The following is a 22877-nucleotide window of genomic DNA, read 5'->3' on the forward strand; positions in this document are numbered from 1 at the left end:
ATGTTGATAATAGATGCTCCATCATCGAATTTGTGTCGATGAGAGAAACCACTTGAAGCCATTGTGTCTGGCCAGTTCTTTCAGGTTTGCCCAAAGAATTGTTCTTCGATGAGGTTTAACGGCGGTTGGCATCCAATATGTTGCATTACAGCCACCTACTAGACTGGAGAACAACTCCCTAATACTATGCTTGAAAGAATAAATAAATACCCTACCATATAACACTACACTCACAAAAGACTAAAAATAACACCACCCTACTCTGTTATTTAAATCTATTTAGTTCTACCTCATGCCAACAACCTGAAAGGATGGGACATCACCACTTAACACACCCTGTAAGTTATCTCCCACACCCAAATATCTCTGCAGCTGCCACCACAACCAATATTTTCTGCGATTTACATTCCATCCCTGCAGTACAGTTGATAACCTTTGGTATAAAGGCTAAAAATCTGTTCAAAATGTGTTTCCCAGTCGGATCTCATTTATTCACGACTTCTCAGTTGTCTTGAACTCACTGAAGTCAAGTTCTGCGTTGTTTTAAGCACGGCACAAATCATGCTTAATTTGCAGTATAACCAATGTTGAATGTTTATCATTTTAAACTTGGAAAAGAGCCCCTTAATCCCAGATTTGGGACCCCACAGCCACTCTACTGAATAGCAGGCTTGTGATTGCTTTGCAATGCTTGCAGTTAACGTTAGCCACTCACTAATTCCTTCCAAACCACTCATTGTGGAATTTGCAATTTCCAACTTGTTGTGTAATGTTTGTCCAAAGGCTGATGTGCACGTATATGTTTTATCTATAATTTCTCTTCATATGACAAGGATTAAAAAGGATTTGCCAGTAGATTGTGAACTTGATTCATGATAATGACTGCTAGCTAAGATGTTGACATGATCAGTCCAATCAAAGCTACTGTACATATAACGTGATTTGACGTCATTTTATCTGTGACCAATGACCTTGAGCCTTCTTGGGTCGGCACATCCAATGTAACTCTATGGCAGCACCCAAGGGGCTAGAATTTTCTAGCTCTCCCCTTAGACTTGGTGGTGATGTAGTGTCCCCATAAGTGACAGAACACTGAGCCAATCACAGCGCAATGCTCCGTAATTTCTGCTGGCTTTCCCCAGCACCACAGAAAGCACTAGGCTGAAACACCTGCATTTTGGAGCTGCCTTACTCAAGAAAACAAAAAAGAGGCCATGTTTGCATGCGGCTTTATTAACTCAATGATATACATATCTTTTACATTGTTTGCAAACTGATGTGACAAATGTGGGACTCAAAACAGGTGGGGCTCTGCTCCACCTGCCCTGAATGACAGGTCGCCACCACTGCACCTGAGCCGTCATAGTGTATAATTATTTAATGTATTTTTATTTAACTAGGCAAGTCAGATAAGAACAAATTCATATTTACAATGACGGCCTCCGAAAGGCCTCCTGTGGGGACTGGGCTGGGATTAAAAATACAAAATAAAAAAATATATAGGTCAAAACACACATCACAAGAAATACAACACTAAATAGAGACCTAAGACAGCAACATAACATGGTATCATTCAGTCTCACGAAGCCCTTACCTGTTTTCCTTTTGGGGAAGGAAGTCTCCTTTATGCAAGCTATCTACTCAGAATATTGCAAAATGTGCTTTTGCCGAAAAGCTATTTTAAAATCGGACACCGTGATTGCATAAATGAGTTCTGTATCTATAATTCTTAAAATAATTGTTATGTTTTTTGTGAATGTTTGTCGTGAGTAATTTAGTAAATTCACCGGAAGTTTGCGGAAGTTTGCTAATATAAAAAGCTGGTTTTTGATATAAATATGAACTTGATTGAACAAAACATGCATGTATTGTATAACATAATGTCCTAGGAGTGTCATCTGATGAAGATCATCAAAGGTTAGTGCTGCATTTAGCTGTGGTTTTGGTTTTTGTGACATTATATGCTAGCTTGAAAAATGGGTGTCTGATTATTTCTGGCTGGGTACTCTGCTGACATAATCTAATGTTTTGCTTTCGTTGTAAAGCCTTTTTGAAATCAGACAGTGTGGTTAGATTAACGAGAGTCTTATCTTTAAAATGGTGTAAAATAGTCATATGTTTGAGAAATTGAAGTAATAGCATTTCTAAGGTATTTGAATATCGCGCCACGGGATTCCACTGGCTGTTGAGTAGGTCCCACATACCCTATTAAGTTTAGGAGTTAGGTTAAAGGGTTGAGGTTAGGGGAAGGGTTAGCTAACATGCCAAGTAGCTAAAAAGTAGTAAGTAGTTGAAAAGTTTCTAATTAGATAAATTGCTAAAGTTGTCTGTGATGAGATTTGAACTTGCAAAGTTTGGGTTGCTAGACGTTTGCGTTATACATCCTCCCCGACCATACACCCTACTTTCATTTTTGCCTTAACCATACCAAACTTAACATATATTAATTTGGGTGTCCCGGATGTATGTTTTCTATGCTACATCTGGTCTATTAGACCAGGCTGGGTAGCAAAAACACTAGCGCATAAGATAGGACACCAGGGTATTAGGTTTAGGTTTAGTGCCTAAGACTTCACTTCCTTGCCACAATAACAGTCATGTGCTTGTGGGTTTTCCTATTAATACACTTGAAGAACAAGTATAGATCAGGGACCTCACAATATAATATTATAACTATACTTTGGTGCCAATACGATATGTATTGCGATTCTCACAATTCTATATGTATTGCTATTCGATACTGTGATAAAAATTTTTTATTGCGATTCTATGTTCCAAGCATATTGCTCACCGTATGTCTGCTGCAGAGAGATGAGCGAGCCATGAGAACTAGTTCTGATCAGTCATGGAAATTAAAGTGCTGAAAATAAAATTTTCTCTGTATTTAAAAAGATGGAGAACCAGCTATGAAGGACAAATACTGGAGTTTGGATGCAGGTACAGCCAACTAGTGCAAAAATAATATCCCAATATGTAACAATTTCCTCCCCCCATCACTAAACAAATACCAATCTGAATGTGTCCTATTAGTTTAATTTTTTTATCTAGCCAAGTCAGTTAAGAACAAATTCGTATTTATAATGATGGCCTACCAGGGAACAGTGGGTTAACTGCCTTGTTCAGCTTGGGAATTAGATCCAGCATATTTTCAGTTACTGGCCCAACGCTCTAACCACTAGGCTACCTGCCACCCCTGTAAGTTGTCGTTGAAATTCATGCTATGAGAGACCTGGACAACTGTCTTCAAACAATAATCTTTATTTAATATCGATTTAATTATTGCAATAATGAAGCTGGTCGACACACACCAAAGTGTGTGTTGCCGAGAGCTTAACATTTACAGAAGTGCAGAGTTCTTTTATATAGTAGATCTAAAAATCCTTAGTCATGGCAGGTTCCACCCCTACCATGCAAATTGGGGCATCATAAACCCACTCTGCACAGGGGTTGTTGTCTTAGTTTCCCAGATGCCAGGATGATTTAGAGACGATGAAGGATTGTTCTAAACTATTCCAGCCTATCTATCTCGGTTACACCCACCACATCTTGTCTATGGAATGCAGTCTTTAACTCATTTGTCAGCTCAAACCATCTCTAGTGACACATACACCCAGATTAGCTGCAGGCGTAATTTCTTTCATGTCGGTGCAATGAAGGAGAAGAGGAAAAGATGGATTTTTAGACCATTGTGAATGAAACCCTTTTTATATTTACCCCCTCAGCTTCCCTTTGGAGAGAAGATCCCCTTGCCACCCATCGTCCTTGGCTGCTTGGGCTCTGGCCCGGGCAAGAAGACGGTGTGCATCTACGGCCACCTGAACGTGCAGCCAGCCGCAATCGGCGACGGTTGGGACACAGAGCCCTTCACGCTGGTGGAGAAAGATGGTGAGAGCAGATATTTCAAAGCACCTAAAAGAGAACAGTGCTGAAACATCAAAATCCATGCCAACATTGAGATTTGGACTTTGATGTTTCAGTGTTCTCTTTTTTGGGGAAGTATGTTTCTGATTTGCATTTCTCCTTGCATCAGCTTATAGGTGTCATGATTTCTGTTGGATCTTGACTTGTGAAATATAGGCTTATGGCATTGTTTTCGTTTTATAATTATTTTTTATCAAAAAACATTCCTACATGACATCATGCTGCATGATTACTGAATCAAAAATCAAATCTGCTCGCAGACTGCAGTTGTATGTGGCACACCTTTTAATCATTTCACTGCTAGTCTAGGAAAGCTACAGGACACACTGTATGCTGCTTTCTGTGCTTGGCCCTCCTATGTTGAACATAATAAACGTCTCTCTGTCCACCGGATGTGTACCAAACTCACTAAAAGTGTCAGTAATAAAGCCTCTCTTGAAAAAGCCAAATCTTGACCCAGAAATTATAAAAAACTATCGGCCTATATCGAATCTTCCATTCCTCTCCAAAAAAATTGAAAAAGCTGTTGCGCAGCAACTCACTGCCATCCTGAAGACAAACAATGTACACAAAACGCTTCAGTCTGGTTTTAGACCCCATCATAGCACTGAGACTGCGAAGGTGGTAAATTACCTTTTAATGACGTCAGACCGAGGTTCTGCGTCTGTCCTCATGCTCCTAGATCTTAGTGCTGCTTTTGATACCATCGATCACCACATTCTTTTGGAGAGATTGGAAACCCAAATTGGTCTACATGGACAAGTTCTGGCCTGGTTTAGATCGTATCTGTCGGAAAGATATCAGTTTGTCTCTGAATGGTTTGTCCTCTGACAAATCAACTGTACATTTTGGTGTTCCTCAAGGTTCCATTTTAGGACCACTATTGTTTTCACTATATGTTTTACCTCTTGGGGATGTCATTCGAAAACATAATGTTATGCCGATGACACACAGCTGTACATTTAAATGAAACATGGTGAAGCCCCAAAATTGCCCTCGCTAGAAGCCTGTGTCTCAGACATAAGGAAGTGGATGGCTGCAAACTTTCTACTCTTAAACTCGGACAAAACAGAGATGCTTGTTCTAGGTCTCAAGAAACAAAGAGATCTTCTGTTGAATCTGACAATTAATCTGGATGGTTGTACAGTCGTCTCAAATAAAACTGTGAAGGACCTCGGCGTTACTCTGGACCCTGATCTCTCTTTTGAAGAACATATCAAGACTGTTTCAAGGACAGCTTTTTTCCATCTACGTAACATTGCAAAAATCAGAAACTTTCTGTCCAAAAATGACGCAGAAAAATTAATCCATGCCTTTATTACTTCTAGGTTGGACTACTGCAATGCTCTACTTTCCGGCTACCCGGAAAAGCACTAAATAAACTTCAGTTAGTGCTAAATACGGCTGCTAGAATCCTAACTAGAACCAAAATATTTGATCATATTACTCCAGTGCTAGCCTCCCTACACTGACTTCCTGTTAAGGCAAGGGCTGATTTCAAGGTTTTACTGCTAACCTACAAAGCATTACATGGGCTTGCTCCTACCTATCTTTCCGATTTGGTCCTGCCGTACATACCTACACGTACGCTACGGTCACAAGACGTGGGCCTCCTAATTGTTCCTAGAATTTCTAAGCAAACAGCTGGAGGCAGGGCTTTCTCCTATAGAGCTCCATTTTTTATGGAATAGTCTGCCTACCCATGTGAGAGACGCAGACTCAGTCTCAACCTTTAAGTCTTTACTGAAGACACATCTCTTCAGTAGGTCCTATGATTAAGTGTAGTCTGGCCCAGGGGTGTGAAGGTGAACGGAAAGGCTGGAGCAACGAACCGCCCTTGCTGTCTCTGCCTGGCCGGTTTCCCCTCTTTCCACTGGGATTCTCTGCCTCTACCCCTATTACGGGGGCTGAGTCACTGGCTTACTGGTGTTCTTCCATGCCGTCCCTGGGAGGGGTGCGTCACTTGAGTGGGTTGAGTCACTGACGTGGTCTTCCTGTCTGGGTTGGCGCCCCCCCTTGGGCTGTGCCATGGCGGAGATCTTTGTGGGCTATACTCGGCCTTGTCCCGGGATGGTATGTTGGTGGTTGGAGATATCCCTCCAGTGGTGTGGAGGCTGTGCTTTGGCAAAGTGGGTGGGGTTATATCCTACCTGGTGGCCCTGTCCGGGGGTTTCATCGTATGGGGCCACAGTGTCTCCTGACCCCTCCTGTCTCAGCCTCCAGTATTTATGCTGCAGTAGTTTATGTGTCGGGGGGCTAGGGTCAGTCTGTCACATCTGGAGTATTTCTCTTGTCTTTTCCGGTGTCCTGTGTGAATTTAAATATGCTCTGTCTAATTCTCTCTTTCTCTTTCTTTCTTTCTTTCTCTCTCTCGGAGGACCTGAGCCCTAGGACCATGCCTCAGGACTACTTGGCTTGATGACTCCTTGCTGTCCCCAGTTCACCTGGCCGTGCTGCTGCTCCAGTTCCAACTGTTCTGCCTGCAGCTATGGAACCCTGACCTGTTCACCGGACATGCTACCTGTCCCAGACCTGCTGTTTTCAACTCTCTAGAGACAGCAGGAGCGGTAGAGATACTCTCAAAGATCGGCTATGAAAAAGCCAACTGACACTTACTCTTGTGTTACTTACTTGTTGCACCCTCGACAACTACTATGATTATTATTATTTGACAATGCTGGTAATTTATGAACATTTGAACATCTAGGCCATGTGCTGTTATAATCTCCACCCGGCACAGCCAGAAGAGGACCGGCCACCCCTCATAGCCTGGTTCCTCTCTAGGTTTCTTCCTAGGTTTTGGCCTTTCTAAGGAGTTTTTCCTAGCTGTTTGGGGTTTTAGGCTGGGTTTCTGTACAGCACTTTGAGATATCAGCTGATGTAAGAAGGGCTATATAAATACATTTGATTTGATGATTTGATTTGATATGCAAGGTGTAAAGAGCTATGAAGGCATGGCTTGCCTATAATTGACTATGTGGTATGTTGTTCTTAAGCCCTTTAGACATGCCCTGGACTATTGGCTATTATCTGCATGTTTTCCAAAAGTCTGCACCAATTAACCTAAAGACTCCAAACTACAGGTTACATGGTTGGCAGACTAGGCTGTGATCAGTGTCACTCTCGTTCAAATGGGTTTATAATGATTGCATGAAATTAGTGTTCGATAAGGAACTTTCCTCAATGGTCCAGCAATCAATCACCTGTCTGTAAAATATGTTCCTTACTGGAAACCTAGTGTTCCCATCAAGTCTGGGCAAGTGAGACACAAATCATTCTGTTTTGATGTCTTGGCCTGTGGTTGCACAACATCCTGACCATGTTAGGCCTACATTGGTGACATTTGAGTTAGAATTTAATTGTGAAAACTGCCATTTGTGTGGATACATAGAATTTTTATTTTATTTTTTCAAACCAACATTTTATTAGCATATCATTGGAAGGACATAAGTATCAGTCAGAGCTATGTTGCTGTATACATGTCAGTGTGTCAAATGCAGAGATGTGAAAGCAGCACTTTCCTTTCATGCTGACACACTTTTCTGGATCAAAATGGGACTTAGGTGGTGGGAGCGTGGCCATGGGCGAGGCCATTGCTGTGGTCGCCCTTCTGCTGGCTGCAGTGACAAAATGTAGCTATTTTAAAGCACATTTCTTGCAATTCTACAGATTTTGCCATGGTATATGTTATCTGAGTGACTCAAACATTATCAATGGGGGCCCCATGCCATGACAAAAATGTTAGATTCCCTGACTGTCTAGTTTTTAATTTGGTGATTGTTAGTTCTCAAAGATGATCTTATAAAAACAACATATATATTTTGTCCATTATCTCCCCCCCCCCCCAATCAGGTGACTGACACAAGACAGTTTTTTTTACCGCCAAATACTTTTCTATGCCAACAAAACCCTGTTGATGTCTTGTGACAGTCAAAATCCTCATTTGCTAAATCCTCATTTCCTTTTTTTTGGCTCTTGATGTGTTTCACAGGGAAGCTAGTAATGAATTTTTTCTCTCCATTTAGTAGCATTTTCCCCATTTATTTTATTGGTCTATAATGATATCTTTTAAATGACTAAAGGCTAAAATAGTTTTCTTAGATAATATAGTAGATCATTATCATTGCTATATATTTTTTATGGTTTTAGTCATTGACGTTTAGATTTAAGTCATTTTTTTACTAAGACACCTACGGCTTGCAGATTGCGTAAATTCTCATCATAAAAAACATAATCAGCAACTTAATCCGCTGCAGGGAAGCTCTATGGCCGAGGCTCGACAGACGACAAGGGCCCAGTGTTGGCCTGGTTCAACTGCATTGAGGGCTACCAAAAGATCCAACAGGTAAGACACAGCACCACGACTTGATAAGTACCACTCACTCAAGCTAGCCCAGGACAAAGAAAAACCCATGGTATTGTGTTTGCAAAACTGTTTTAGTACATGTGCTCTTTTTCTTGGTTAGGCACCTAATAACAAGCCAAAACCAACAAGCAAGGTTAAAAGGACTTGTTGAAATGATGTCAGCTCCATGGTAAAAAGCCTCTTGGCTCTTGGATGATTACAGTTGATCACATCAGTGTTGTCAGCAGCATGGCCGTCAAAGTCCTCAAGTCATTTTTATGTCCTGTCATCAGCCTTTAATGATTGAGCTGACCTACATTTTATACTAGCTCCCTGACATAGTAAACATTTGAGGTACTGCCAGAGGAGGATGGGCCTCCCCTCTGAGTCTTATTCCTTGTCTAGATCGTTTTTTGGGGTGTAGGCACTTTGTGACAATGACGCTCGAAAGCTAGGGCTATATACATTTTAATTGAATGATTTGATCTCTATTTGTCATAAAATTTAAGCACATGACTGAAAAAGTTGAAGTAGTCTTTTGTCAGCCCCAACAGTGACATTCATTTCGATGCTTTAATAGTTTGTGGTTAACAGAAAACAAATGAAAAAGACATCTCTACCTGGTTGTAACAGAGACCAGTTGGTTGTAATCTGCTAATGTGATGTTTTCTCAACAACAACAAAGCATTTTACAACCAGAAAATAGTGCGGTATTTTTCCCGCTGAGATACTCATCCATGCCTCTCATGAAAACAGGAGCTTCCGATCAACATCAAGTTCTGCTTCGAGGACATGGAGGAACCAGGCTCGGAGGGCCTGGACGAGCTGGTGTTCGCCCGCAAAGACACCTTCCTGAAGGACGTGGATTACGTATGCATCTCAGACAACTACTGGCTGGGCAAGACCAAACCCTGCATTACCTATGGACTGAGGGGGATCTGCTACTTCTTCATTGAGGTGAGGCCATAGAGTTAGAAAAATCTAGACGGTGCAATTATCATAATAAACAGTGATTGCATGGGTCATAAAATCAAATCTAATTTTATTGGTCACATACCTGTGTTTTGCAGATGTTATTGCGGGTGTAGCGAAATGCTTTTGTTTCTAGCTCCAACCATGCAGTAATATCTAACAAGTAATATCTAACAATTTCACAATATATACCTAATACTCACATCTAAGTAAAGGAATGGAATTAAGAATATATAAATATATGGACGAGCAATGTCAGAGCGGCTGAAATAATCTTATTAAATACTTTTTTCTTTACATAGTTGAATGTGCTGACAACAAAATCACACAAAAATAATCAATGGAAATCCAATTTATCAACCCATGGAGGTCTGGATTTGGAGTCACACTCAAAATTAAAGTGGAAAACCACACTACAGGCTGATCCAACTTTGATGTAATGTCATTAAAACAAGTCAAAATGAGGCTCAGTAGTGTGTGTGGCCTCCACGTGCCTGTATGACCTCCCTACAATGCCTGGGCATGCTCCTGATGAGGTGGCGGATGGTCTCCTGAGGGATCTCCTCCCAGACCTGGACTAAAGCATCCGCCAACTCCTGGACAGTCTGTGGTGCAACGTGGCGTTGGTAGATGGAGCGAGACATGATGTCCCAGATGTGCTCAATTGGATTCAGGTCTGGGGAACGGGCGGGCCAGTCCATAGCATCAATGCCTTCCTCTTGCAGGACCTGCTGACACACTCCAGCCACATGAGGTCTAGCATTGTCTTGCATTAGGAGGAACCCAGGGCCAACCGCACCAGCATATGGTCTCACAAGGGGTCTGAGGATCTCATCTCGGTACCTAATGGCAGTCAGGCTACCTCTGGCGAGCACATGGAGGGCTGTGCGGCCCCCCAAAGAAATGCTGACCCACCGCCAAACCGGTCATGCTGGAGGATGTTGCAGGCAGCAGAATGTTCTCCACGGTGTCTCCAGACTCTGTCACGTCTGTCACATGTGCTCAGTGTGAACCTGCTTTCATCTGTGAAGAGCACAGGGCACCAGTTGCGAATTTGCCAAACGTCCTGCACGGTGTTGGGCTGTAAGCACAACCCCCACCTGTGGACGTCGGGCCCTCATACCACCCTCATGGAGTCTGTTTCTGACCGTTTGAGCAGACACATGCACATTTGTGGCCTGCTGGAGGTCATTTTGCAGGGCTCTGGCAGTGCTCCTCCTGCTCCTCCTTGCACAAAGGCGGAGGTAGCGGTCCTGCTGCTGGGTTGTTGCCCTCCTACGGCCTCCTCCACGTCTCCTGATGTACTGGCCTGTCTCCTGGTAGCGCCTCCATGCTCTGGACACTACGCTGACAGACACAGCAAACCTTCTTGCCATAGCTCGCATTGATGTGCCATCCTGGATGAGCTGCACTACCTGAGCCACTTGTGTGGGTTGTAGACTCCGTCTCATGCTACCACTAGAGTGAAAGCACCGCCAGCATTCAAAAGTGACCAAAACATCAGCCAGGAAGCATAGGAACTGAGAAGTGATCTGTGGTCACCACCTGCAGAACCACTCCTTTATTGGGGGTGTCTTGCTAATTGCCTATAATTTCCACCTGTTGTCTATTCCATTTGCACAACAGCATGTGAAATGTATTGTCAATCAGTGTTGCTTCCTAAGTGGACAGTTTGATTTCACAGAAGTGTGATTGACTTGGAGTTACATTGTGTTGTTTAAGTGTTCCCTTTATTTTTTTGAGCAGTGTATATGAGATGAGTAATGCAAGATATGTAAACATTATTAAAGTGACTAGTGTTCCATTTATTAAAGTGGCCAGTGATTTCAGGTCTATGCATGTAGGCAGCAGCTTCTAATGTGCTGGTAATGGCTATTTAGCAATCTGATGACCTTGAGATAGAAGCTGTTTTTCAGTCTCTCGGTCCCAGCTTTAATGCACCTGTACTGACCTTGCCTTCTGGATGATAACGGGGTGAACAAGCAGTGGCTCGGGTGGTTGTTGTCCTTGATGATCTTTTTGGCCTTCCTGTGACATCGGGTGCTGTAGGTGTCCTGGAGGGCAGGTAGTTTGCCCCCGGTGATGCGTTGGGTAGACTGCACCACCCTCTGGAGAGTCCTGTGATTGTGGGTGGTGCAGTTGCTTTACCCGGCAGTGATACAGCCCGACAGGATGCTCTCAATTATGCATCTGCAAAAGTGTGTGAGGGTTTTAAGTGTCAAGCCAAATTTATTCAGCCTCCTGAGGTTGAAGAGGCGCTGTTGTGCCCTTTTCACCACACTGTCTGTGTGGGTGGACCATTTCAGTTTGTCAGTGATGTGTACGCCGAGGAACTTGAAGCTTTCCACCTTCTTCACTGCGGTCTCGTTGATGTGGATAGGGGAGTGCTCCCTCTGCTGTTTCCTGAAGACCACGATCATCTCCTTTGTTTTGTTGACGTTGAGTGAGAGGTTATTTTCCTGGTACCACTCTCCCAGAGCCCTCACCTCCTCCCTGTAGGCTGTCTCGTTATTGTTGGTAATCAAGCCTACTACTGTTGTGTCGTCTGCAAACTTGATGATTGAGTTGGAGGCGTGCTTGGCCACGCAGTCATGGGTGAACAGGGAGTACAGGAGGGGGCTGAGCACGCACCCTTGTGGGGCCCCAGTGTGGAGGAGGTGTTTTCTACCTTCCACACCTGGGGGCGGCCCGTCAGGAAGTCCAGGACCCATTTGCACAGGGCGAGGTTCAGACCAAGGTCCTCGAGCTTAATGATGAGCTTGGAGGGTACTATGGTGTTGAATGCTGAGCTATATTCAATGAACAGCATTCTTACATAGGTATTCCTGTTGTCCAGATGGGATAATGGCATTGTGCATTGTGATGGCGATTGCATCATCTGTGGATCTATTGGGGCGGTAAGCAAGTTGAAGTGGGTCTAGGGTGACATGATCCTTTGACTAGTCTCTCAAAGCACTTCATAATGACAGAAGTGAGTGCTACGGAGCGATAGTAATTTAGTTCAGTTACCTTTGCTTTCTTGGGTACAGGAACAATGATGGCCATCTTGAAGCATGTGGGGACAGCAGATTGTGATAGGGAGAGATTGAATATGTCCGTAAACACTCCAGCCAGCTGGCCTGCGCATGCTCTGAGGACGCAGCTAGGGATGCCGTCTGGGCCGGCAGCCTTGCAAGGGTTAACACGCTTAAATGTCTTACTCACGTCGGCCACGGAGAAGGAGAGCCCACAGTCCTTGGTAGCGGGCTGCTTCGGTGGCACTGTGTTATCCTCAAAGCGGGCGAAGAAGGAATTTAGCTTGTCCGGAAGCAAGATGTTGGTGTCCGCGACATGTCTGGTTTTCCCTTTGTTGTCCGTGATTGTCTGTAGACCCTGCCACATATGTCTCATGTCTGAGCCGTTGAATTGCGACTCAACTTTGTCTCTATACTGACGTTTTGCCTGTTTGATTGCCTTGTGGAGGGAATAACTACACTGTGTGTATTCTGCCATATTCCCAGTCACCTTGCAATGGTTAAATGCGGTGGTTCGCTCTTTAAGTTTTGCGGGAATGCTGGCATCTATCCACAGTTACTGGTTAGGGTAGGTTTTAATAGTCACAGTGGGTACAACATAATTTCCTGATAAACACAGTCACCGTAGCAACTCACTCACCGTATCAGTATATTCGTCAATATTATTCTCGGAAGCTACCCAGAACATATCCTAGTCCGTGTGATCAAAACAAGCATGGATTCCGATTTTTGTCAGACCAGCGTTGAATAGTCCTTAGCACGAGTACTTCCTGTTTGAGTTTCTGCCTATCGGAAGGGAGGAGCAAAATGTAGTCGTGGTCAGATTTGCCGACAGGAGGGCGGGGGAGGGCCTAGTCCTGCTTTAAATGTAAAAATGAAATAACCTTGTTTTGTCAAATGGAGTGCTGTGACAAGGACCTCCATTCTGGGGTGTTTGGAGGCTCGGTCCATGAAGCCATGACCGACCTCATTGCACTGTTGGGTGAGTTGAATCAGGTGTGCTGGAATAGAATTATTATAGAGATATGTAGGTATGAAATGATTTGATAGGTATAACAATAGGTTTGTAGCCCTCTGATAGAATCAAATAAAATGCTTGAATGAAGTCTACAAAGTGCCTAGGAGGTTCTAAAGGGACTGTGGGTTGTAGGACTGGGGTTTGTTTCCGGACAGGGTACAAGATATCGCTGCGGGGTTCATAATGCACCGAACAAAAGAAAACGGACTGAAATTGGGTGGGATTAGTTTTCTTTTCTCGCTGCAAAATGAAATCTGAACACTGTGGTGTGTCCTCCTTCAGGCTCCCTAGTGGACAAGAAGGGGAAGATCCTGGTCCCGGGGATGTACGAGGAAGTGGCCAATATCACTGATGAGGAGAAGAAACTGTACGAGAAGATCGACTTTGACATGGTGGAGTACGCCAAGGACATCGGAGCTGGGAAGCTCCTACACGACACCAAGGTATGGAGAGCATGTCCCTGTTCGAATACTTCAGAAATGAAACATTCCTCTTTATTTTCTACCTCCCTTGAATCAATCACTGATCTTAATTGGTTGGTTTGGGGATAGTAATAGGGTGCTAACCATGCTCTCACTTATCCAATGTGCTTACATATCCATTTCTGAAGAACTCAAACAGGGCCAATGTCTGAAATGACAAATAACTAGATTTAAAAGCAATGCTGGTTGATTCTGTCATTTGTAAGTGATTCATTCCCAACGTTATCTGGTTCATAATGTCCTTTGCCCTTTCCTCTGACCCTCGTCTGCAGGAGGCTATCCTGATGCACCGCTGGAGGTACCCCTCCCTCTCTCTGCATGGCATCGAGGGGGCCTTCTCTGACGTGGGTGCCAAGACCGTCATTCCCCGCAAGGTCATCGGCAAGTTCTCCATTCGCCTTGTCCCTGACATGGATCCCAAAGTGGTGGAGAAACAGGTAGAAACCTCCATAGAGTTGAGTTCTACCTAAATTCTATATCAGGTTTTTAGATGCTTTACTCGTCTTTTAAGTGCAGATCTAGGATCAGTTCCCACCGTCTCTGGACCAGACAGGACTGGCAAAAAATGCTCTTCACTGACGAGTCGCAGTTTTGTCTCACCAGGGGTGATGGTCGGATTTGCGTTTATCGTCGAAGGAATGAGCATTACACCGAGGCCTGTACTCTGGAGCGGGATCGATTTGGAGGTGGAGGGTCCGTTATGGTCTGGGACGGTGTGTCACAGCATCATCGGACTGAGCTTGTTGTCATTGCAGGCAATCTCAATGCTGTGCGTTACAGGGAAGACATCCTCCTCCCTCATGTGGTACCCTTCCTGCAGGCTCATCCTGGCATGACAAGGCCACCAGCCATACTGCTCGTTCTGTGTGTGATTTCCTGCAAGACAGGAATGTCAGTGTTCTGCCGTGGCCAGTGAAGAGCCCGGATCTCAATCCCATTGAGCATGTCTGGTACCTATTGGATTGGAGAGTGAGGGCTAGGGCAATTCCCCCCAGAAATGTCCGGGAACTTGCAGGTGCCTTGGTGGAAGAGTGGGGTAACATCTCACAGCAAGAACTGGCAAATCTGGTGCAGTCAATGACGAGGAGATGCACTGCAGTACTTAATGCAGCTGGTGGCCACACCAGATACTGACTGTTACTTTTGATTTTGACCCCCCCCCCTTTTTTTCAGGGGCACATTATTCCATTTCTGTTAGTCACGTGTCTGTGGAACTTGTTCAGTTTATGTCTCAGTTGTTGAATCTTATGTTTATACAAATATTTACACATATTAAGTTTGCTGAAAATAAAAGCAGTTGACAGTACGAGGACGTTTCTTTTTTTGCTGAGTTTAGTTTCCAACAGGCCAATATTCTACATAATTTGCACAGAAAACCTGGTAAATAACTACAATGGTCATAATCCATTGTGCTCTTACTTGTCTGGTCTGTGTTTGTTTTATGCCTGGTACATAAAAGAGACAGAAGAATGTGCGATCGAGAGGAATAGAGCAGTTGCTTCACAAGGCATCTGTACCCGAAAATACATTATCTAAGTGATTGATAGTTGGTATTCAGCAGTCCTAAAAGTATTCCTTATTTTTTTTGGAACTACTAAAATAGTTATTTTGTCAGACAGCATTGGCAGCAGCTCTATCGAGATGATTACTTGGAATGAGTCATCAAATAAAACAAATGTAGTTTACGCAATCACTGAAATATATATTTACTTCAACTGTATATGTTGTGAATGTATTGTAATGTTTTTTTTTTAAATGTATAACTGCTGTAATTTTGCTGGACCCTAGGAAGAGTAGCAGCAGCTAAAGGGGATCCATAATAAATACAAATAATGATTTTTATTTGTGATTATTTTTTGTATTGTATTTATTATGGATTCCCATTAGCTGCTGCTACTCTTCCTAGGGTCTAGCAAAAATACTGCAGTTATACATTTTTTTTAAAACATTACAATACATTCACAACAGATTTCACAACATATACAGTTGTAGTCGTTAAATGTATACGTTTAAACTCAGTTTTTCACAGTTCCTGACATTTAGTCAGAGTAAAAATTCTCTATCTTAGGTCAGTTAGGATCATCACTTTTTATTTTAAGAATGTGAAATGTCAGAATAATAGTAGAGAGAATGATTTATTTCAGCTTTTATTTCTTTCATCACATTCCCAGTTGGTCAGAAGTTTACATACCCTCAATTAATATTTGGTAGCATTGCCTTTAAATTGTTTAACTTGAGTCAAATGTTTCAGGTAGCTTTCCACAAGCTTCCCACGATAAGTTTGGGGAATTTTGGCCCATTCCTCCTGACAGAGCTGGTGTAACTGAGTCAGGTTTGAAAGTCTCCTTGCTCGCACACGGTTTTTCAGTTCTGCCCACACATTTTCTATAGGATTGAGGTCAGGGATTTGTGATGGCCACTCCAATACCTTGACTTTGTCCTTTTTTCCTCATTATGCCATCTTATTTGTGAAGTGCACCAGTCCCTCCTGCAGCAAAGCACCCCCACAACATGATGCTGCCACCCCTGTGCTTCACGATTGGGATGGTGTTCTTCAGCTTGCAAGCTTCCCCCTTTTTCCTCCAAACATAACGATGGTCATTATGGCCAAACAGTTCTATTTTTGTTTCATCAGACCAGAGGACATTTCTCCAAAAGATACAATCTTTGTCCCCATGTGCAAATGCAAACCGTAGTCTGGCTTTTTAATGGCAGTTTTGGAGCAGTGGCTTCTTCCTTGCTGAGCGGCCTTTCAGGTTATGTCAAAATAGGACTCGTTTTACTGTGGATATAGATACTTTTGTACCTATTTCCTCCAGCATCTTCACAAGGTCCTTTGCTGCTGTTCTGGGATTGATTTGCACTTTTCTCACCAAAGTACGTTCATCTCTAGAAGACAGAACGCGCTTCGTACCTGATCGGTATGACGGCTGCATGGTCCCATGGTGTTTATACTTGCGTACTATTGTTTGTACAGCTGAATGTGGTACCTTCAGGCATTTGGAAATTTCTCCCAAGGATGAACCAGACTTGTGGAGGTCTACAATTTTTTTCTGAGGTCTTGGCTGATTTCTTTTTATTTTCCCATGATGTCAAGCAAAGAGGCACTGAGTTTGACTCAAATGATGTCAATTAGCCTATCAGAAGCTTCTAAAGCCATGATATAATTTTCTGGAATTTTCCAAGCTGTTTAAAGGCACAGTCAACTTAGTGTATGTAAACTTCTGACCTACTGGAATTGTGATACAGTGAATTATAAGTGAAATAATCTGTCTGTAAACAATTGTTGGAGAAATTACTTGTGTCATGCACAAAGTAGATATCCTAACCGACTTGCCAAAACTGTAGTTTGTTAACAAGAAATATGTGGAGTGGTTGAAAAACGAGTTTTAATGACTCCAACCTAAGTGTATGTAAACTTCCGACTTCAACTGTAAGTATTTGGCTTAAGGCAGTAATGGGCATTCACTACCATCATGGGCCAATTTGTAATTTTTTTTTTATTCTGTGTTAAAGCATTCAACCCACAGTAATCTTTAAAAACATCGTAGCATTTGAAAAAAAATATTGAACCATCCTCAAAGCACTGATCACTCAGCACATGTGCCATACACAGAAATTCCATTCCAGTTTATTTTTAATTGAGTCTTTATTTAGCTAGGCAAGTCAGTTAAGAACAAATTCTTATTTACAATGACAGCCTAGGAACAGTGCCTTGTTCAGGGGCAGAAAAATGTTTTGTTTCCTTGTCAGCTCGGGGATTCGATCCAGCAACCTTTCGGTTACTGTCCCAACACTCTAACCACTAGGCTACCTGCCGCTCCAATCTGACTGTGTATTTTCTTTTCATTACTGTTTATACAATATTTTATCTCAATGAGACTTTAATATGAAGGTCAAAACATATTTAAAATATATATAATCCTCTCCCATCAAGGTTACTTGCCACCTGGAGAAGTTTGCTGAACTAGAGAGTCCCAACAAGCTCAAGGTGTACACGGGCCATGGGTGTCCGACTTCAACCATCCCCATTACATGGCTGGTAGAAAGGCCATGAAGACCGGTGTGTGGACACACAGGCAAACCCTCTCTCTCACACACACACTGGTCTTACTTAAATATTTATAATAACATGTTGAGCAATAATGTCGGTCTCTCCCTCTTTTCCACAGTGTTCGGTGTGGAGCCTGACCTGACGCGGGAAGGCTGCAGCATCCCGGTCACCCTGACCTTCCAGGAAGCCATCGGCCTCAATGTCATGCTGGTGCCCATGGGCTCGTCTGACGACGGAGCACACTCACGGAACGAGAAATTCAACAGGTTGGCTGCCACAATTGTCTTTTTATCTATACTATGTCTGGAATGTTTACCATGGGACAGTGCGCAAGATTTGACTCACATCCTCCACACGCTGAGGTCCTGGATTTGACTCTGAGCCATAACTAACACTTAACTCAGTTAAATCAGGTGTGTCACCGCTGGGCTGCAACGCCAACTTGCTCACCTGGTGATTCCCCCAGGAACTGTATTTAAGAACACTGCTCTATTGACAACAAATTTCTATAAACCGCAGCAACGTATCAGAACTATAAGCAGCAGGTAGCCTAGCGGTTAGAGCATTGAACCAGTAACTGAAAGGTTGATAGTTCAAATCCCAGAGCCAACAAGGTAAAACATCTGCCGACCTGCCCTTGAGCAAGGCGCTTAACCCAAATTGCTCCTGGCCGTGACCCTACTCTCTGAGGGTGTCTCGGGGGGAGTTGGGATATGCAAAAAAACATATTTCCCATTAAAATACACACTTGTACATGTGTGAAATATAAGCACCCACCTAAATATTATTGTTATTAATTGCATTTCCACGTAATCTACAGTGTTTTCCACTACCGTCGGCTATTCAGACGATTAACAGACTCATTTTCAGCCAGGTACATTTTCCACTTAAATTAACTAGGCTACTTTTTAATTCGCTAATCAAAAAAGTCTGCAAAGCCTTCTCCCTCTACAACTGCAAAAATCACTGAAGCTGGAGACTCATATCTCCCTCACTAGCTTTAAGCACCAGCTGTCAGAGCAGCTCACAGATCACTGCACCTGTACATAGCCCACCTGTAAATAGCCCATCCAACTACCTCATCCCCATACTGTATTTATTTATTTATCTTGCTCCTTTGCACCCCAGTATCTCTACTTGCACATTCATCTTCTGCGCATCACTCACTCCAGTGTTTAATTGGTATGTTGTAATTACTTTGCCACTATGGCCTATTTATTGCCTTACCTCCCTTATCTTACCTCATTTGCACACACTGTATATAGATTTTTCTACTGTATTATTGACTGTATGTTTGTTTATTCCATGTGTTGTGTTGTATGTGTCGAACTGCTTTGCTTTATCTTGGCCAGATCACAGTTGTAAATGAGAACTTGTTCTCAACTTGCCTACCTGGTTAAATAAAGGTGAAATAAAAAAAAAATGAAAGATATGCATCTTCTTGTGATCTATTGATAGGACCGGTGCTTGTCAGTCAAAGTGAACGATGACAGGGTAACACTGCTGGTTTGAGTCTGCTGTTTAAAAAATAAAAAAATGATTCACCTTTATTTAACCAGGTAGGCTAGTTGAGAACAAGTTCTCATTTACAACTGCGACCAGCATTAATGCTGGCCTGGGGCCAGTCAAAAATATGTCCGGCCAGTGAATCTCATCAGTAACTTTTCAGCGCATTTTTTGCATTCCAGTTCAACATTTACCTGCTCTGTCGCAGTCTACCATTAGAAGACTACATGAGTAAATGTCATGCTATTTGTATTTGAGCAATATGATAGGCAGATCATTCAAGCACCACAATGCTGCCACAAGTCACAACTTCTGGAGCAGTACACGAGTTGATGCATTCCATAGCATACACAAGCTGTCCAGAGCAAAAAGAAGTGTCTATCAATATTCTCACTGAACCTATTTATTTCAAGGAAAGTGATTTACAAAAGTAAACCTTCAATAGTGGACATACTAGCAATATGCTGGCCACTGTTGATAGTCTACAAAACCTACCGTTCCTCTTAGCTAGCCTATTGTAGCCATTTCGTTTGGAACGTTTGTCTTAAAGGGGCAGTGTCCTTTTTTCAAATCTTCTCAATGACATACTTTAGAAACAAAAATGAATGCAATTAATACAATGCAATTCTAAAGGATAGATTAATGACTTCCATTGCTAAATTATATTACACAGCTTTTTAATACATTCTCAATTTGGCTGGCTACTCCATGTGCTTGTGGAAAACACTGGATCTATGGAATGTCTTGTTTAATTCAGTGATGTACACATCTATGTAAATGTATATGAATATATGTCTATGGTTTACTTTCAGGACAAACTACATCCAGGGCATCAAGATGCTCGGCGCATACTTCCACGAGGTCTCCCAGTCGGAGTAAATGAACTATCCAGACCTGAGTGAGATGTGTCCTTCCACCTCCAGAACTGTGGACCCACTGTTTACTTTTCTATCCAATGCAAGTTTCATAATGTTTTCCATGAACTGCTGCTGCTGTACAGCAAAATGGAGCCTTGAAGATCTTCCTTAGTAATTGGTAATTTCATCTTCCATTAAGAAGATAAGTAGAGGAAAATAATATAAAAGTATTGATTATTGTACTGTAGAAGCGCCATCGTATAGCGTCATCTACTGAATCGGAGTGTTATAGACGAGATCTAAACCAAACTCGAAGGAAGCGTGAACAGTATACCCATTACACTTCCATGTTGTGGTGTATTTATGAAAGTGCTAACAGACAACAGTACACGTACAGTATACACACTCGTTTCCTCCCTTTGGGGGCCTTGGAGATGATTTTATACCTACTTATCTTCTATCTTAAGATGTTAGCTTGTTTGGGAAACCTCCAACTGTAATGGAAAAAAGCACACCATCTTCAACTCCTATTTTACTCCTGTTTAAATATTATGGGTAATCATTTATGAAGCAGAACACTGCAGTATGTCTGAAAACATGAGTAGAACAGAGAAATACACACACAGGACATAGCCATAGACATCCGCAGATATTGGAGGCATATGGAAGTATTTGAAGTGATGAAAATAACTCAATACTTTTGCATTACGTTGAATATTCCAGTAAACAAAATCGTTTCTTGATTTATCCATTCAAGGTTCTCTTAACTGGAGCTTGACTTGACTTGTGTATGCATCTATTTTCTCCCTTGTCACAAGCCAATGTATTCAATAAATCATAACATCAGTCTGTCTTTTATCATGCTTTCAATATCTTGAATTCCCAAGTCATGCCATCATGCCAAAGAAAACAGAATCAATACATTTCAAATGTGATTTCGCCTGTACATTTGTAAAACCGTAGAAAATAATGTGACGATGACCGTTCCCACTGGCCATACTGGTTGAATCGACGTTGTTTTTTGAGTGCGAACACATTACACTTTTTTGTTTGTCTGAATTTGCAGGTTTTACGCACTAGCCAAGCTTCAGGGAGAGTGTGATGGTTCTTTTTTTAATCAATGTTTCCACGTCATATCAATGAAATGTCTGTGTCCGGTGGGCTGAGGCTCAATCCGAAACCGATCCCTCCTCCTTTAGGCCCTTTATTTGACAGTCATCATGAAGGGGAGGCAACAGGGGCCTAAGGACAGTGGAGGGATCGGTTAAGGTTTGAACCCAGGAGTGACTGAATGGGGTTGATGTTCCTACCCAAGCTACAGGATGTGCCCTTGGTTGATTTCAAGTGTGTGTGTGTGTGTGTGTGTGTGTGCAGGGGTGGAAAAAGTACTCAATTGTCATACTTGAGTAAAACTAAAGATAAGTTAATAGAAAATGACTCAAGTAAAAGTGAGTCACCCAGTAAAATACTACTTGAGTAAAAGTCTAAAAGTATTTGGTTTTAATTATACTTAAGTATCAAAAGTTAATGGAATTGCTCAAATGTACTTAAGTATCAAAAGTTAAAGTATAAACCATTTCCAATTCCTTATATTATGCAAACCAGACGGCACAGTTCTTTTTATTGACGGATAGCCAGGGGTACACTCCAACACTCAGACATAAATTACAAACAAAGAATTTGTGTTTAGTGACTCCTCCAAATCAGAGGCAGTAGGGATGACCAGGGATGTTCTCTTGATAAGTGTGTGAATTGGACCATTTTCCTGTCAAAATGTAACGAGTACTTTTTGGTGTCAGGGAAGATGTATGGAATACAAAAGTACATTATTGTCTTTAAGAATGTAGTAAAGTAAAAGTTTGCAAAAATATCAATAGTAAAGTACAGATACCCCCAAAAAACTACTTTTACTTAAGTACTTTACACCACTGTGTGTGTCTGACCAGTGGAATGACATGTAACCAGTGGGGTTGTCCTGTTGTAGACAGGTGGTCAGATGCATCCCACTGGGCACAGACGTCATTTTAAGGTCTTTTGTTTTTATTTGAATTTGGTTGAAAGTTGTGAAACCATTGGAATTAGGTTAAAAGTTGGGTGAAGAAAAAAAATCCCTTCGGTTAATCCAATCAGTTTTCCAAGTTGATTCAACATAACACAGATTTTTTTTGACTCAACCAGTTTTTGCCCATTAGGATCCTCCACAACCCAGAGGTGCAGAAACCTTACTGCGAGAGGAGTTTGGTGCCTAATGAAAACAACCCTGCTCTCAGGTTGGATCTGGAGACGGGCTAGCACTTGACAATACCAACATGAGACAGAATACCCATTCTGATCTCCCCAACAGAAGAACAACTGAAATGCGGAGGTACAGTCTGCACTTGTCCAATAACAGTTTTTCATTTACCAAACATTTTGCTAGCGTGTGCCCTAATGAGCACGACTCATATCTCTGCCAGTGAGTTTTTTTGCTTAAGGTAGAAGTTGCCCCTGAAAATCTAGGATCAGATTGACCAGCCCAAATCCCATCATTGACCAATAGGAGGTAGAGAGAAATCTGATCCTGGACCAGTGGTTTTGGGGCAATTTCTACCAACTAGTGTTTTAGGAGGAAAAATGACAGTACCCGTCATGGCATTTGTATAACTAAGAGAACCAAGGTCCTCACTTCCCCAAGGCCTCCTGCGTTTGTAGCATTGCCATAGACATTA

At 42.4% G+C, this 22877-nt stretch overlaps 1 pseudogene; it reads left to right on the forward strand.

Annotated features, from left to right (window-relative positions):
- The first annotated feature begins 6777 nt into the window (after nt 1-6777).
- LOC115175811 (cytosolic non-specific dipeptidase-like) lies at nt 6778-21022 on the forward strand (annotated as a pseudogene).
- Nucleotides 21023-22877: the final 1855 nt, after the last annotated feature.

The sequence above is a fragment of the Salmo trutta genome, chromosome 36 (assembly GCF_901001165.1).
Source record: "Salmo trutta chromosome 36, fSalTru1.1, whole genome shotgun sequence".
NCBI classification, from domain to species: domain Eukaryota; kingdom Metazoa; phylum Chordata; class Actinopteri; order Salmoniformes; family Salmonidae; genus Salmo; species Salmo trutta.